The sequence below is a fragment of the Camellia sinensis genome, chromosome 8, assembly GCF_055761805.1.
Source record: "Camellia sinensis isolate YWXY chromosome 8, ASM5576180v1, whole genome shotgun sequence".
Lineage (NCBI taxonomy): Eukaryota > Viridiplantae > Streptophyta > Magnoliopsida > Ericales > Theaceae > Camellia > Camellia sinensis.
In genome coordinates, this window is record NC_138968.1 from 38,518,956 (window position 1) to 38,537,542 (window position 18,587).

Sequence of the window (18,587 nt, forward strand, 5' to 3'; positions counted from 1 at the left end):
AACCAATTCAAGAGGACGTTAGGTTGTAAAGTTGTTCACCTTTTTGTGAGGGGCATGGGTCTACTTTCCAAGTTGACATGGTCCACACACATGGTTCAGATTCTTACCCAGTTTAGATACCCCTCTCACAAGCTCTTTGTTGGCTATCTTAGTTAGGTCTTTGAAATTCATGTGACCTAATCTTTGATGCCACAAATCAATGTTACTCATGATGGCAGCGTGACAAGTGAGATCATTAGTAGTAACAATCCCATAGCAGTTATCAGATGTGCGAATCCCATGTAAGACAGTGTTTCCCTTTTTATCCAAAATTTCACATTTATTTTTTAAAAATAATACTTCATGATGGGAATCACACATTTGACTAATGCTCAAAAGATTTGCTTTAAGACCATCAACAAGTAAGGCATTTTCAATCTTGGGAAGACTAGCAACACTTATAGAGCCCTTACCAATGACTCTAGAAGTGCCGCCATCTCCAAAGGTAAAATTCCTTCTTCATATTTTTCAAGGGAGGTAAAGTAGGATTTGTTACCGGACATGTGACGAGAGCACCCACTATCAAGATACCACATGTGTGAATCATGTGCTTTTAGAGCAGTGTGAACAACTAAACAAGTCAAGTCATCTTTTCTCACCCAAATCTTTTTGGTCTTAACAAAATCAGGTCTAGTGGTGTTGGTAAATGTCTTGGCGTTGTGAACACCCTCATGAATCTTGGTATTCCGCCTAGACATGTAAGGTTGTCTCCTAATCCAAAAAGTATTCGAATTTCTACCGTTTTGAGACACCTTACCAAACAATTCAAAGCAATAAGGACGAATATGGCCATACCTACCACAGTGATGACAAATAAAAACAGGTCTTACCTCCCTTTTGACGATCTTACCCCCTTTAGGTTGATGAAGAGAGGGATCAACCTGGTCTACCTTCAACTTTCCCTTTGCTTGAGTCTTCAGGTCATGTGAAGTAGAGGCCTGTCCCGTGTGAGCTGTTGCACCATAGCCTAGCCCACTTTTGTCACAACCCATTTGTTGAGACCCGAGGATGTCTTCTAAGGATTTAGAACCTTTGTTCCACATGGCAATAGTGGCTCTAGCAATACGGAGTTCTTCATCTTTCTGACAGACTATCTCTTCCAATGTAGCTTGTGACATCTCAAGACTTTCAAGCTTCTCTTCATATGTGGAATACACCTTCAGAAGTTCATTCCTTTCAGTTTCACAGGATAAAAGTTTTCCATATAAGTCTTGCCTGTCACTTGAGATCTTGATGATATTCTGCTTTGTTGCTACAAGTTCTCCTTTCAGCTTGACATTCTCACTTTCACATGCTTTGAGTTTGAGAGAGAGTTTGTCATTAATTTTGGACAAATTTAGAGATTCCTCGTAAAGCTTTTCATAAGCTTGTTGCAGTTCATCACCATTAATCTCATCATTGTCTTATGATGTTTCATCATCCTCTTTTTGCTCTTCATTCTCCTTGACCTGATCCAATCTAGCAACTAAGGTAGGAAAGTTGCTGGATAGTGGTGAAAGTGAATCTCCTTTTTCATGAAATTAGCTCAGAATTTCCCATGCATCTTTAGCCTTTGTGCAGTGAGCAACCCGTTGCTTTTCTTTATCAGAAATTGCTCCATGAATAGTAATCAAGGCTCTCTGATTGCTTGCATTGTCAGCACTTTCTGTATTTTCTTCAATGGCCTGCCAGCCTTTTGGATCAAAAGCTCTCAGAAAAGCCCTTATTCTGATCTTCCAAAATAGGTAGTTACTCCCATCAAAGGTGGGAGCATGATGCAGGTTTTGACCACGAGCTAACTCCGCTGGCTTTGGAAGAGGTTGAGTGAAAGTGGACCAAAATGCCATGAAAGCACTATCCCCGTCTTCTCCAGATTCAGGTTCTTCGGGTTCTTGCTCTGACCTGCTTTCATCATCCCAAGTCACAGTGTAGACTTTCTTTCGATTCTTTTCGAAGGGCATTCAAGGGCAATGTGACTAAACCCTTGACATTCATAGCACTTGACCCCTTGCCCCTTTACAATCTTCTTTTCAGTTTTTGGAGCAAGTTTTGCTGGAAAAGTTTTAGGTTTTTCATTACTCTTGTCTTTTGAAATAGGGTCTCGGAATTAGGCTTCTTTTTCTTCAAATTTTTTTTAAACTGTTTAGTAAACATAGCCGTCATCTCAGACTCTAAATCAAATTCAGTCTCCGGAGTTTTTGCAGTCTCATGAGCACTAGTGAAAGCCACACTTTCTTTTTGTTTTTCCTTTGAAATCTGGTGGGCTTCATAAGTCTGTAAGTTTCCAACCAACTGATCAAGCTTGAGGGTACCAACATTTTGAGCCTCCTCAATGGTTGTCACTTTTGATTGGAACCTCTCGGGTAATGACCTTAAAATTCTTCAACAACTTTAGCTTCTAGGATTTTTTCACCAAGTGTGAAACAGGAATTCACGATATCACTGAGTTTTGCATAGAAATTATCAAACGTCTCATCATCGCGCATAAAAAGGCTTTCAAAAGCGGAGGTGAGACGTTGAAGTTTTGACCTTTTGACAGAAGTAGTAACTTCGTGAATCGTTTCCAAAATGTCCCAAGCCTCTTTTGCTATCTCACACGTGCAGATACGACGAAACTCTTCAGGTGTGACGGAGCAAAACAGGGAATTGAGAGCCTTACTGTTCCAACTCCAGTTTTGGTGACCAGTTGTGTCCCATTTATCAAGGGGTTTAGGAATATCAACACCATCAATGGTGACAGTAGGTTCACTCCACCCATAGATTACGCTGTGCCAAACTTTCTCATCGATGGATTTTAAAAACGCTCTCATACGAGCTTTCCAATAAGAATAGTTTGTACCATAGAGTAAAGGAGGTCTATGGGTCGAGTTACCTTCACGAATAGAATCCATATCACTAGTCACCCAAAATCACACTCCTATATTTTTAAAAAAAAACAAAGAGTGACCTGCTCTGATACCAATTGAAAATCCAAAGTGATTCGTGATTAGATCAAGAGTAGAATATTCCAAATCTCAATTATTCAAAACACGCAATCTAAATCATTAAGCACTTACGAAAGTGATTTAGATTGTTGTTTTTCAGAATAAACAATAAATCGACACAAACGATTTTTACGTGGAAAAAGCCACAATTGAAGAACCTTCAATTGTAATAAAAAACCACGGGCGAAACACCACTAATCAATCCACTATTGAAGAAATAAAGATTACAAAGATAATACACAAATTACCCAACTCAGTCAATTTACCTTCAAATCTTCTGTAACTCTTTCACCAAGCCTTCGTCTTGGAACTGATCCACCTGAAGTTGAATCCACAACTTCACTTGTCGAATTAACGACTACGTACAAAATCAAACGCCTTTTGAAACTCTACGTTTGAATCTTCGGAATCCACCGAAGAATAACACTCTTGTATGTATACGAACAATCTCCTTGATATGTGCTTCTCAATTCATGAGTTGAATGCTCATTCAATTTTATCAAGGAAAACTCACAAAAACCTCTCCAGAAGAAAACCTTAGAAAACCTCAGAAAACCTCAAAGTAGATCTGGAAAAGTAATCCTAGTTTTTTGGAGAAAACCAACTACTTATAGAAATCTAGATTTTGAAGCTCGCTCGAGCGAGAACCTTAACTCACGTGATTTCCATAAGTGCCTTCGCTCGAGCCACTAAACCTTCGCTCGAGCGAGAAATGAACTCTTTCAGGTTTTATGCAGACGCAGTTCTTCGCTCGAGCCACCTAGTCTTTGCTCAAGCACACATTCATCTCTTTCAGGTTTTAAGCTAGACGCAGTCCTTCGCTCAAGCGAGCACTTCGTTGCTCGATCGAGCAGCACAAAATAGCACAGAAAATTACAACTCAAGCACACAAGTTTGTTCGCGGGTTTGACAAGACTTAGGGACCTAACAGAAACAAAATTTTTCATTTCATTTCATTTGGTAAACTTTCAACAACACATTAAAATTCAAAATTAATGATTTTTAATTATCATGTAAGTTTAAGTTTAAAAATTTTACTTAACAATATTTTTAATTTAAAATAAGGATAAATTGATGTGGAACTTTCTCAACTATTGATTATGGATGGGAGAAATAAACACAGCCTTGGTTTGGCAATCCAGTTTTGGGTTAATTTAGCCACATCCATCCAAAATAAACTAAATTAGCCACAAGAGACAAAACATATTCACTTGCTAGGGAACAACTCAGCGTCGATGGAATTTACGAAACTACCCCCTAGTGCCAATCTGTTTCACACCAGTACCAATTCAAACCACACAACACTCTCTCACCTAGGTCACCGACAGACGCTGAAGGAAGGAGGCGAAAACACGACGCTGAATAGCGAAGAAGACTAGCAAAGCTCTCCATAGCCCAAGGCCACCGGAGTGCACATCGGCGGTGATGCTTTATTCATCGTATCCTTGACACCACTGATCGTTAGGTACTAAATTTTTTTTGTTTTGTTTTGCGTAATAACGTCTCCTTCAACCCAATCTGGTGGGTTTATCTCTGAAAGGCATTGTTTTGGGTGATTCAAAAATTTCGTCCAATTTTTTGTATGTGTTTATGTTCTTTGTTTGTTTTGTATGATGATGGATGGTCCATAAACAAATTCTGATGGATTATTACTTTCGGTTTTCTTTACAAATTATCTCTGAAATTTTTGGGGTCTGTTACCAAATTTTCCTTATCTCTTTCATTCTTGGCAGCATTTGTATGTCGATTTGTGTTCGTTCTTTTGGATTTGCCCTGCTTATCTTCAACTTTTATTGAGTAATTCTTGAAATCATTGTACACTCAGTGATGAAATGGAAGTCCCTGATTTCATTGCCGAAATAATTTTTTCTTAATTATTGTACACTCAGTTAATGAGACAAACCTTATTATCATTTTCTGTTACTTTTATTTTTTTCATTTTATTTTCATTTTAAGGGTTATTAGATATGGTCCGATTTTTTGATTTAAATATATATATATATATATATCTTTAAATGAATTCACACTCATTTGTGTCTGTCCCATGATTTTTTGGATAATGTATGTCGTGTGAATTTATAGAAAGTGAAAATATGATGAAATTTATCTGAGATATGCTGAAAGGTTATCACTTCCTTATCACAGCCTTTGACCAGATCAGAGACTTTGTTATAAACTTCCCAAAATAAATTCTTCATACCCAGGGGTTCATACTGAGAACCCCCACAGAGAATCATTTACTGAATTGTAGGGGGAAAAATCATCATACAACTCTTATTATTTTCTACTTTATCAACCCTATTACTTCTCAACGTTGTTGCTAGTATTTTCTGTCTTATTTGTCTAGTGGGTATTATTTTTGTTGTTTGGAACAAAGGAAAACAAATATCTCAGTTGAATCTATCTGAGCTTTCAGATGGATAGATCAGTTCAACAACAACGTGAACAGTTCGTTGCATCCATTAGAACTAAAAGTGAAGTATTATAATTATTTGGATTTAAATACTTTTTTTAAGTCTTAAGGATATACTTTATTTACACCAACTTGGGTGTGGAACAGTCGAATAGACACGTCTTTGCCAATATTGTGTTTTATAGGAAAATGCTAAAATATACATAGATTGTATAGGAAAATTTATAATGTACTAATGACATTTTTGTAATTATAATCCTTATGAGCCTTTGACTTCCAACAAATTATTATCTATGAAAAGATAACTGGTATTCCTCTTCAAAAGTATATATTTTATACTTACAGAAAAATAGCATAAGTCCACAACTTAAAGGGAATAGGAAATAGCACAGTTAGGACATTTGATGTACACAGTTCTTGTTTACTATTAGTCAAGTGCTTTTTGCTTGTAACATTTTTTTCTTTTGTAAAACCCCCATTTTTAAATAACAAATGGGGACATTTCTCATTTTATATATATTGTCGTCAAAAAGAAAATATTTGCCATCTTCAGTTTTTAGCTACTAATTTTTTAGTCGCTAAAAACAAGACACTCCTTTTTTGCTACCAATTTTTTAGTCGCCAAAAACTTTTATTTATTTTTTTTGGGCTACTAACTATTTAGTCGCCAATAAGTTTCTTTTTTATTTTTTGACTACTAAATGTTTAGTCGCCAAAAGCTCAAGCTTTATTTATTAATTTTTTTAAAATGCACAAATTGAATATTTTTCATTAATTTCTAAATTATATGCATTTCATTATCAATGCAACCTGTAACGTGCACGTATATAGAATAATACATCTATCAATTATAATCTAAATCCATTATCAATAATACCCATTTCATTATCAATTATTCAAAAATTTTAACTTATAACATCATATTCCAAATATCATATAAATTCATACAAACCAAATATAATCCATCTTAATTAAATATTACATGCAAAAACACTGAATTTCCAAAATAGAGGATTGTTCCAAAATAAATGTCTTCCATACACAGAACAAATGTTTTTTTGTACACATCCACAATAGCCCACGCAAAAGCAATCTGTAAAGAAAGAAAAACAAAATTAACCATTAGCACTTATTCAATAATATTGACGTTTCAAATTATAACAATTATAAAATTAATAATTTAAATATATTATACTCTGCAAATTATAACAATTCTAAAATTAAAATTAATTATTTAGATATATTATACTCTGCACATAATCCCATCAAGATCATTTTAGTGTTTCTGTTTTTTTGAAAATTTATACAACCTCTAAATTGAACTTCATGCGTGCCTAGTAAACTCTAGTTTGACAATTACATGCAATGTTTTCAAAATTTTCTTTTCTCACCAGTATGCAACATGATCCTAATTGTTTCAAAATCAAAATCCGTCAGCAGTTTTCATCAAATTTTGTTACTTTTGGCAATCTACATTTTCACAAATCTTGAACATTAAAGGCACTACAGTTCCACAACCTCCAAGAGTCTAAATAATTAGTTTACTAAACAAAATGATTCCTCTTGTTGCTGACACAATAGGCATTCATAAATAAGTAAACCTAAACTCCATCATAAATTATATCTAGTACCAGTTCTAACTAATGAAAATATCATCAAAGCACAAAATAAAAGGGGAAATAAGTTCAAAAAATAATTTCAGATACATAAGAAAGTTTGTAAAATTATCTTTTAATGTTGTAGCATTTAACATTAATATGTAAATATATATATATATATATATATTAATTTGCACTGAAATAAAATTCCCCTAAAATGAAAAACATGACAACTTAGGTTCAAACTTGAACCTTCACCAAAATTGTCCTATTTTCACACTCTTCTAGTCCCCCCCTCTCTCTCTCTCTCTCTCTCTCTCTCTCTCTCTATACAACCACATATATGACAAATAGCAAGAACAAAATCCCCCAAGAAATTGGACAATTTACAGAACCAGCAAAATTTGAATTGTAACAAGAGTCAAAAAATTCCAAAAATTGATAACCCAAACATCAAACTATTGTTCTAATTTGACAAATCACATCATATTGCAATAACAAAACAATCAAATTTGAATAAAACCTACATATAATCATACACATAAAGAGAAATTATACAGCCATACATACAAGTATGAACCAAGTGAAGAGCCTTACCATGAATTGATCAAGTATGAACCAATTGCTCTCTTCGCCATCGCTCTCGCTCCTTCGACTTGCCTTCTCTTGATTCATCGCCGTCGCAATCTCCAACACATCGGCATTCTCGTCATTGATGGATAGATAGATATATGAATATAGAGAGATTTTTAAGAGAGAAAATAAGGCAAATCTAGGTGAATCAGTGCTCCAATTGCATGCGACCGCGAGGAAGAGCGGCAGAGGTGGAGCGGCGGTGAGAGAGGGATGGGAGAGAAGCAACGGAGATGGAGAGGTAGAGGGAGAAAGAGAGAAACGCTGGAGAGAGAGAGAGAGAGAGAGAGAGACAGAGGCGCTGGTTTGTGATTTGGAAACCAAATATATATATATATATATTACACCATTAGCAACTAAATATTTTTAGTTGCCAATTAATTTTATAAATCCTTCCAAAATTTGAAATGTCTCCCTCTAAATATTTTAGTTTTTTAGTGACTAAAATTTCTTTTTGTCGCTGAAAATAAGTTTTTGGCGAACAAACTTTTGGTTGCCAAAGATAAAAAATAATTTTTTATTTTCCATTTGGCGACTAAATGGTTTTAGTAGCCAAAACTCAATATACAGTGACTAAAAAAAAAATTTGCTAAAAATATGTTTTTAGCGACCAAACATTTGGTCGCCAAAGATAAAAAATAATTTTTTATTTTACATTCGGCGACTAAATGGTTTTAGTAGACAAAACTCAATATATGGTGGCTAAAATATTTTTTTTGTTGCCAATTCTGGTATTTTAGTGACTAAATTTTTTTTTTGTCGCCAATAATTAATATACCCCAACTAAAAAAAATTAGTAGCTAAATATTGTACTTTTGCCAACTAAAAAAATTTCTGGTCGCCAATTCCAAAACTTTTGACAAATAAATTTTTTTTAGTCGCCAATTTTGATTGCCAAAGGTGCATTTTGTTGTAGTGATAATTGCATTTCATTCTGAACCAATTGACTAATAGCTTCGTCATTTTCACTCGTCAGCCCTGTGTCAGTTGGATTAATTGGTGCAAAGAACCAAGGAGACAGAGCACGGACTATGCCTCCTCCACAAACGACATTGTCATGCAATTACGGGATGATGCCATACACATTCAACAGTCGTTGCATCTCCTTAAAACCATTGTTTGTGTGCTGTGCATTGTCATCGTCATTTTGTTGTCGCATATATAAGGAAACTTAGAGTTTCTAATCCAGAATTGTTGTTAGGATGTTGATTGTAATCACTTTAATTTTGCCTTGCATTCCATGACTAGTTTGGGGGAGACGTTAATGACTACTTTATGTACTGTTTGTATTTCAATGTGTACTCGTTCTGCATGAATGTTATGTGTTGGTATACTTATGTTAATTACTGTGTAATGGTTATATATGTAAGATTCCTGAAAGCTTTTCTGTATATTCGATTGTGTCAATTTACAACTAGTTCATCAGTTTATATAGCCCTAAATCTATGACTGAAAAAAGAAATACTAGCTAATTCCTATTTACACAAACATGCCATATATACAATATATTCTCACACCCCCATTCAAATTTAAGGTGTTTTAGCAAAAAACACTGAGAGTTTACTAAGAAAAACTGAAACCAAACGGTAGTGTGAGTCTTGGTAAAGAAGTCCGCAAGTTGCAAAGTAGAGGAGACGAAAGGAAGCGAGATAAAACCAGACTGCAAATGCTGTCGGACAAAGTGACAATCAATCTCAATGTGTTTCGTTCGTTCATGGAAGACAGTATTGTGGGCAATCTGAATAGTACTGCGGTTGTCACAATAGAGAGAGGTCGAAGAAAACTGAGGTACACCCAAATCAGAGAGAAGACAACGAAGCCAAACAAGCTTAGCAGTAGCATGAGCCATAGCACGGTACTTAGCTTTTGTAGTAAAGCGAGCAACAACAGTTTGTTTTTTACTTTTCCAAGAGATCAAGGAATCGCCAAGAAACATATAGAAACCAAAGGTGGACTTGCGATCAGTAACATCACCAGCCCAATCAGAATCAGCATAGGCCACAAAGTCTAAAGAAGAAGTGGAGGACAACAATAAGCCCTAAAAAATAGTATTCCAGAGATAGCGAAGCATGCGAACCAAAACAGCCTAATGGGTAGAGCGAGGAGCAAAAGCGAACTGAATAATCACATGAACAGCATAAGTAAGATCAGGGCGAATGACAGTCAGATAAACTAAATAACCCACAAGCTCGCGATATAAAGTGGGATCAGCCAAAGGGACTCCATCAGTAGAGGTGAGCTTCATATTAAGCTCAATAGAGGTATCAAAAACCTTAATTAGTATCAATAAGACCAGCACGGTGAATGACCTCATTAGCATACTTAGCTTGAGACAAAAAATAGACCTTTGGAGAAGAAGCAACCTCAATACCAAGAAAATACCGCAATGGATCCAAATCTTTCATTTCGAAGGTGCAAAAAAGATGCTGCTTGACCTCAGACACAGCAGAAGAGTCAGAGCCAGTGATGATCATATCATCCACATAGAGTAAGAGAGCAACAAAACCAACTGAGGTATGTCTTAGAAACAAAGTAGAGTCAGAAACAAAGGATGAAACCCAAGCTCGATAACAACAGTCTGAAAGTGATCATACCAAGCACGAGGAGATTGCTTCAAACCATACAGAGCACGCCGAAGATGACAAACCTGCCCAGAGGAGTGGAGAAGGCAGGGGGAGGACGCATGCTGACCTCTTTAGTGAGATGACCGTTAAGAAAGGCATTCTTAATGTCCATCTGATAGAGAGGCCAATGTCGAACAGCAGCAACAGAAATCAAGGTACAGACAGTAGTTGTCTTGGCAATAAAGGCAAATGTTTCCTCATAATCAATACCATACTCCTGTGAAAAACCCTTAGCAACCAAGCGAGCTTTGTATCGCTCAAGAGAACCACCAGAATGAGTCTTGACTTTATAGACCCATTTGCAACCAACTAGATTCTTGCCAGTAGGCAAAGGAACCAACTCCTAAGTGTTAGTCTTCTGCAAGGGAAACAACTCATCCTTCATAGCTTGAACTCAATTAGGATCCTAACAGGCCTCCGTGTAAGACTGAGGTTTTGAAAAAGAATGAATAACAGACAAAAAAGTATGATAGGAAGCAGAAAAACATGTATTAGACCAACCCAACCTGTTTGGAGGATGATGCTCACAAGTAGGATATCGGTGTGCAATAAAATCAAAGTCGTTAGAGGCAGGAGGATTAGTAGCAGGGGTAGAGACAATTGGTAGAGGAAGAGCCTTACGACAAGAATAAAATAACAATGGAAGAGGAGAAGAAGCCGAAGGAAGAGAAGCAACCAGAAGTGAAGCAGGAGGAGAAAATGGAACAAGCTTAGAAGGAACAATAGAGATGTACTCATCAGACAAGACCTTAGAAGGAAATGGATCAATATGAACCAAATCCTCTTTGGAAACTGGGGCGACGAGAGGAGGAAGCTGAAAGTAAAGTAGACGTTAGAGAAAGGCAACATGGCAAGAGACATAAAAGCGACGGGAAACAGGGTCATAACAGCGATAACCTCTCTGAGTGAGATTATAACCCCAAAAGACACATAGGACAGACCAGGCACTAAGTTTGGTCCTATCTTTACGGGGTAAAAGGACAAAACAAGAAGACCCAAACACACGAAAGAAAGAGTAATTAGGAAGTTGGGAAAACAAAGCCTCATAAGGAGACCGACCAGAAAGAAGGGGGGTAGGCATACGGTTGAGAAGAAAAGCAGCAGTAAGAACTGACTCACTCTAAAATGGAGTCGGAACGAAGGTAGAGAGAATGAGAGACCTAGCTGTCTCAAGAAGGTGACGGTGTTTACAGTCAACTCGACCATTTTTGGCAGGGGTATTAGTACAAGAAGTTTGGTGAATGGTACCCAATTTGGCTAAGTATTCACAGAATTCTGTTTTAAAGTATTCCCCAACCTAGCCAGACTGCAACAATTTAATAGTAGGTCCAAACTGTGTAGTGACCATAGACTGGAAAGTACGGTATATCTAGTAGAAGTTAAAATTATGAGTCATAAGATAAACCTAAGTGTAACAGGTGCAGTCATCAACAAAAGACACATAGTATGCAGAACCCCTTTTGGTCAGAACAGGAGAAGGGCCCCAAACATCAATACGAACTAAAGAAAATGGTGTATCAGATATAGAAATACTTTTATGAAAAGGTAAGTCTATCATTTTGGCTAGTTTACACCCCCGATATTCAGTAAGTTCACTAGGAGAAACTTTACCTAATATACCCGACTGAGCTAAAGACCGTAAGCGATCAGCAGACAAATGCCCTAATCTAAAATACCACAAGTAGAAAAGGACTAGATAAAGAATCTAACTGAAAAGAGGAAAAGGCAGTCTGAGAGGTTGCCAGAGGCAGATGCAAGCCCTTCATCACATTGAGGTCTCAAACTCGACAGTCGATTCCAATCAGCTGCTTAGACAATTGATCCTGTATAGAATAAATAGAAAAAGAAAAGATAACATCAAAACCAGAGGCATCCAGCTGACTAATAGATAATAAACTGACAAATAATTGAGGAACATATAGGATAGATGGAATAGAGACAGTAGACATAGCAGTTGGTATGACAGATATAACAAATATACTAGACCCATTAGCAGCATTAATAGTAATAAGAAAGGCAGGGGGAGTACAATTTTGAAGTAAGGAGAGATGGGAAGTCATATGATGAGAGGCACCAGAGTCAAAAATCCAAATAGACGAAAAAATACCTGAAGAAGACCCAAACAAACCTGAATAAAGAGAGGAAACAATAGAGGTAGACGGAGATGGCTAAAAAGTAGACAATATATACAGAAGTTGACTAATTAGTGTATGCTGAAGCTGACTAATCTGAGTAGTCAAGGAAGCCAAGTCAGGATCAGGAGCTGGAGCAGATGTAGTAAAACCGGTGGGAGGCTGAACGGTACTCAAAGGAAAAGCGTAGAACTTGATCAGAAACTGCTGAGAAGACGAGGCAGACACAGACGAAGTAGACAAACATCCCTTCTTGGGATAATAATACTTCTAATGACTCCTCTGATGGCAAAAGGTACACTTGTCAGAAGCCAGAGGCATTATAGTAACCAAAAAACTTAGGGGTTCAAGTGCAATCAAACCAAATAGCCAAACGAAGGGTTCAAGTGTAATAATCACAATCTGAGGGGTCAAACTATAATAATAAGGAACTTATTTAGTCCAAACAAGAATAAAAGATAACTGGGTCAACCAAATTTAGAACCAAGTCGCGATTTCAAATCTCATACAGAGAGATGTCAGAAATCAGGTCCCGACTTCGAACCACAGACAGAGAGATGTCATAATGGGTTGACTTCAAACCACATACAGAGAGAGACAAGAGTCAAAGTCGACTTTGGAGCAGCCGACACAGAGCAAAGGGCTGAAGTTAAAGCCTGATCGAAAGGAACAAGGGCAGACAGCGCTTTGATCGTGCGAATCGAAGCAGAAGAGAATCAGGGATGCAACGAGACGAGCTAGACGCAACTCATGAACCAAAACCAGAACCAGAGAGGAAAGGTTACACAATCATGACTTGTTCTCTCTAAGGTTAATAGCATTCCGAATCAGAGAAAGAGATGCAAGCTTCAGACGAAAAACCAGAAATTCTACCAGAATAATCGCAAATCAAGAGAGAAAATAAGCTCAATCAATTTGTGATTCAGAAACCAGAGAAAGAGTTGGTGTCATGACCTGAATCCGCCCCTATAGATTAAGGTCATAACCGTCCAGTAATCATGAGATTACCTATGGCCTCAAACAAGATTAAACATATCTTAATGGTAATAAAGGGGCCAAAACGGAAGCATACTTAAAAAATTTGTCGAATGAGTTGTGCTTACATGGAAAATTAAAAACATTTCCCATATACTTGATAACAACTCACACTATATATTAGTAGTTAACGTCTTGTGCACCCAGGATCATTCAAACACATAGTCAGCTATACCAAAAGCTTATATACATTAATGGTCTATCATGACCAATGGAAATAGCAAAAGAAAATACAAAAGATCATAAACAAAGTCTCTTGTGTGAGGCACCTGGGCTGGCTTCACAAAACTCGAGTTCCTTTCTCAAACTCCACTAAGGCTGGGGTTGAACATCCCTTTGTTCACCTATATACATATAAATAAGAGTAGGTTAACGCCCAGTGAATAATACCAAAGTAAAGGGGTTATATGAATGAGATTCGTATTAAGTACATCGAACCTGTTAATTTCATATACAAACGGCCTTGACCCATTCTGTGTTTTTGTTGTACATGTCAAACGGCCTCGAGCCCATTTTAGGTCCTTAACAAACATATCAGATGGCCTTGGGCCCATTGTATAACTTGTCAAATTCATCAAATGGCCTCGAGCCCATTTCAAATGTATCAAACGGCCTCGGGCCCATTATTTCCATATTCATATTCATGTGCATTTCATACTCGTGGTCATGATCACCTTTTCATTCAAATGGTCTTTAGCCCATTACATTCATATTCAAACGGCCTTTGGCCCATTATGATATTCTAATGGCCTTTAGCCTATCATAATATTTAAATGGCCTTTAGCCCATCACGATATTCAAACAGCCTTTGGCCTATCATAATATTCAAAGGGCTTTTGGCCAATCACGATATTCAAACGGCCTTTGACCCATCATAGCCTTTGACCCATCATAATATTCAAACGGCCTTTGGTCCATCATAGTATTCAAACGGCCTTTGGCCCATTACGATATTCAAACAACCTTGGGCCCAAATCATGTTCTTTACAGAGCCTTATACAAAAATTAAGCATATATAATACTCATTCGTAATTCAAATCAACAATCCATGAAGCTTATATAGAAGTAGCATTTGGAAAATAACATACTTGAAAATATCTTTACTAAGATATTACTCACAATATTCTACCGATGGATTTGCCCTTGCGCTTGACCCTACACATTTCATAACGTATTGGGTCATAAGTGATTCAATCTGTTCTTAATTTGTTTATTTCTCTTAGGCCTCTTTCTTATTCCTTTAGTTCATTTACAATGTTCAATGCATGCCTAAGAGTGCTTAGAGATGAAAGAGAATGGAAAACAAAACACAAAACAACTTTTCAAAATTTCTAAAACAGAGCTCTCCGCTCAAGCGCAGCTTTGGTCACTCGAGCAGCCTACAAAGCTCTGTAAAAGTACTGGTTGCATGAATTTTATGCTCGAGCGAGATTTCTGACGCTCAAGCAGGGAGTGTTGCAAAACAGGGTTCGCTCAAGCATAAAGTCTGCCGCTCGAGCCACTGTGCAAATCTCTACAAAATTTCTGGGAGCTAAATTTTCATGCTTGAGCGAGTCTTTCCTCGCTCGAGCGGACAGGTCGAATTCTGGGTTTCAAGACAGCAAATTTGAGTTCCAAAAATGCATTTTAACATGTAAAAGCTTGCATGGCCATTCCAAACTCATGAAAATACTTTGATAATCATAAAAAAACATTTTAGAAAACTCAAATACAAGATCATCCATAAATCATTTGCTCAAAACCTCATGAATTTATCAAAATTGAACTCAAATCTTCATTCATGTGAGGATAAATTTCAAAACTCTTTTCATGACTTTCCAAACATAAAATTAAGCTTCCAAGACTTATGAAACAATGTTGCATGTGCAATATAACTTCTAATTTCATCATGAATCATAGATTTCAAACCCAAAATGATAAAATTCTACATATTCATCTTCTAAATTCAACATGGATGACAAGGATCATGCTCAAGAGTATGAAACTCTTCCAATTCATGAATTCATGTATTTCAAACCTTCAAGACTTAGAAAACATGATTGCATGTAAGTAACAACTCCCAATTCAACATGATTATCAAAGTTCATGTCCAAAACTTGAAGAATCAAAGCAAATACTTGCATGCATGTACAATTTGATCTCAATTCTTATAATCTTTGTTCAACTCACACATTTAATCTTGTTATCTTCTTAAATCCACAATTTAATGACATAACTCACAAATTGAGGTTCAAACTCTTGCCTACTATCTTCAATGAGGCTAGGTTTAGCAATTTCTTGAGCCTAGCTTCCAAAATCTTCAATCATCCAAGCCAATACCTCAAGATTGAGCTTCTATCTCACTAAGATGAAGATTTCTCTCTCTATATAGCTTAATCTCAGCAAAATGGTGAAGATGAGCTCAATTTTATGAGCCTAGACACTAACTCAACATATATATAGTGGGTGATTAGCTTAAGCTAATTAAGCATGATTAAGACTAATTAACCTTACTTAATTTAATTCAATTTAATCTAATTAATTTGATCCGAATCAATTTTTAATTAAATTTCATCATAGGCTCTAAAAATTACGCTGATTACAATAAATTAATCAATTTTGGTTGACGTCTCTACAACCCTCAATTTCGGATTATAGCAAAAATTGTAGCAGATATGTTTATAATCAATAGATAGGCATTCAAAAATCACATGAACACATAATTAACATCAAATTTCATATCAAGCACATTAACACTTGTACAATTAATGAATTAACAGTATAATACGAAACAGGGTTGTCATAGTTGGTGAATCAAGCAGCTAGGGTTTCAAACGTGGCTTTGATACCATATAAGATTCCTGAAAGCTTTTCTGTATATTCGATTGTGTCAATTTACAACGAGTTCATCAGTCTATATAGCCCTAAATCTATGACTAAAAAACGAATTACTAACTAATTTCTATTTACACAATCATGCCATATATACAATATATTCTCACAATATACTGACAACTTAGCATCCAATTGTTTTGTTTACTGTGCAATGGTTATATATTGTTTACGTGGCAACGAATTTAAATTATTGTGGTATGGTCATATATGTATGTATATAACAAGCAATTTTGTGATGGTGATAATTTTGGCCTGTAAATTACTTGGCTTAGCTACGTGGTTAGTCCAAATGGCATCCATACGTACTTCTCCTAGTACCCTATTGAAAAACAAAGGCATTGCTCCAGAGAAGTCTAGCAGTGTTGAAGAAACACACAAGCAATTCAACCACAAGGCATCCTGGGACAGTGAGTCAATCCAAATTTTCCTGCAGCTAATTGCCAGTGAGATTACAAAAGGAAATCACACATTCCTAGTCTTAAGCCAAGCTGGGTACAAGTCGTTGGCAAGGAAATTTGAAAAAATAAAAATAAAAAATGGAAAGAAACATGGGCTGAAACAGTTGAAGAATAAATACATGAGTCTAAAAAAAGAATAGAATGCTTGGAGACATTTGATGGATTCCAGCAATGGAGTTCCAGGGATTAGCTTTGACATCGAAACTAGTATATTTCAGGCGTCGGATGAGTGGTAGGATAAGATGGAATCGTTAAGTAAAATTTTATTTCCGCATGTTTGTTTCGTTTCATATTTTCCTGTTACCAATTAATTTTTCTGTTTTGGTTGTTAGTGTCCACCTATTGCATGTACTGAACATTTTTTTTTTTTTACAATGTCCAATTTTGCAAACAAACAAGGTGTGTGTGTGCAAAGTTTAGGAAAAAAACTTTGGAACACCGTGAGTTAATGGAGACGATCTTCACAGGGGCATCTATTATGGGTAAAAACCATTGGACCCCGGGAGAGAAAGTTGTTGAAGCTGCTACTGTGTCATCTGATTTTATGGATAGTATCTGAGCCCGTCTATTTGTTGATTCGATACCCGTACGTGCAACGACGTGGATTCAAATTCTTCAATGGAACCAATTGATATTGCCATGAAAAGAAAACGGACTCCATCAACAAGTTCTACAAAGTCGAAGAAGGTAACAAGTGGTGCGTCAATTATAGCAAAAAGTACGAATAATTTGACAAACGTGGTTCGGATCCAAAATCAGCAAGTTACGGTTAGGCACATCACAGGTAATGAATCATTGTACACAATTTTGGAGTGCATGCAACGACTCAGGAACATTCATTCCCTTCTCAGTACGTTGCTATTCGATTTTGCATCGACGTTGATGGATAACACAGATTACCAGGAAGTGATGATGTGCCAGCCCGATGACAACCACATTATAGGCTGGCTGACACAGAAACAACTGCAATGCAGTGCTACGATGCCATTTGCGAACCTATTCGGGGCTCACTGGGTTTGATAGCGGTGTGATGCTGAAGATTGCCTTCCATTCTCTTAGTTGCAAAAAAATTTAATTATCGTGGATATTGGACTTGTAATAAACAGTTGATACTTGTGCGTGCTATTTTTTTTTTTTCAAAGTTTGCTCAAGAAATTAAGATGTTTGTGTGTGTTTTTCATGATGGAACAGGATGGTTGTGTTTGCTTTTTATTATGGGAATTAGACTCGCAATGGCAGGCTGGCATGTCTTGCTTGTTTATTTATTTATTTGTTAGGTTTCTGTACCGTTAGTTTGGTTATGTTGGTAATGCAATTGCTCTTTTATTGGTTTGTATATTACCAAGTTGCAGTAGGTTCAATGCTTGTTTATTATGCGTTGATAGATTATTACATGTAATTGTACCCGTCTGTTAGGCATGTTTGACATTGTCACGCAACATAAATTTCTGGAAGGTCAAACAATGTATTTTGGAATTGTTATTACACTATCCCACTTCATCACATGTAAATTGATTGAAACCGTTACAATGTTGTAGGTATTGCTTAAATCGATGTGATGAACATTGGGGATGGAAGAAACAATGACGGTGTAATGGAAATGCTTAACCAAATGGCCATACAGCTTCAACAACAAAATAGCTAGACAATCCTCAAAGCATGCTAGTATGTCCAAGAGTGGTACGAAAAACACATGTGTAAGACACCATGTCGCACTTCTATTTTGACCGGACATGCATGGATAACCGAACTATATGTGGGCCATGTACGTCAATTTGAGAAAAGTGTATACATGCCGAAGGAAGTTTTTGGTCTTTT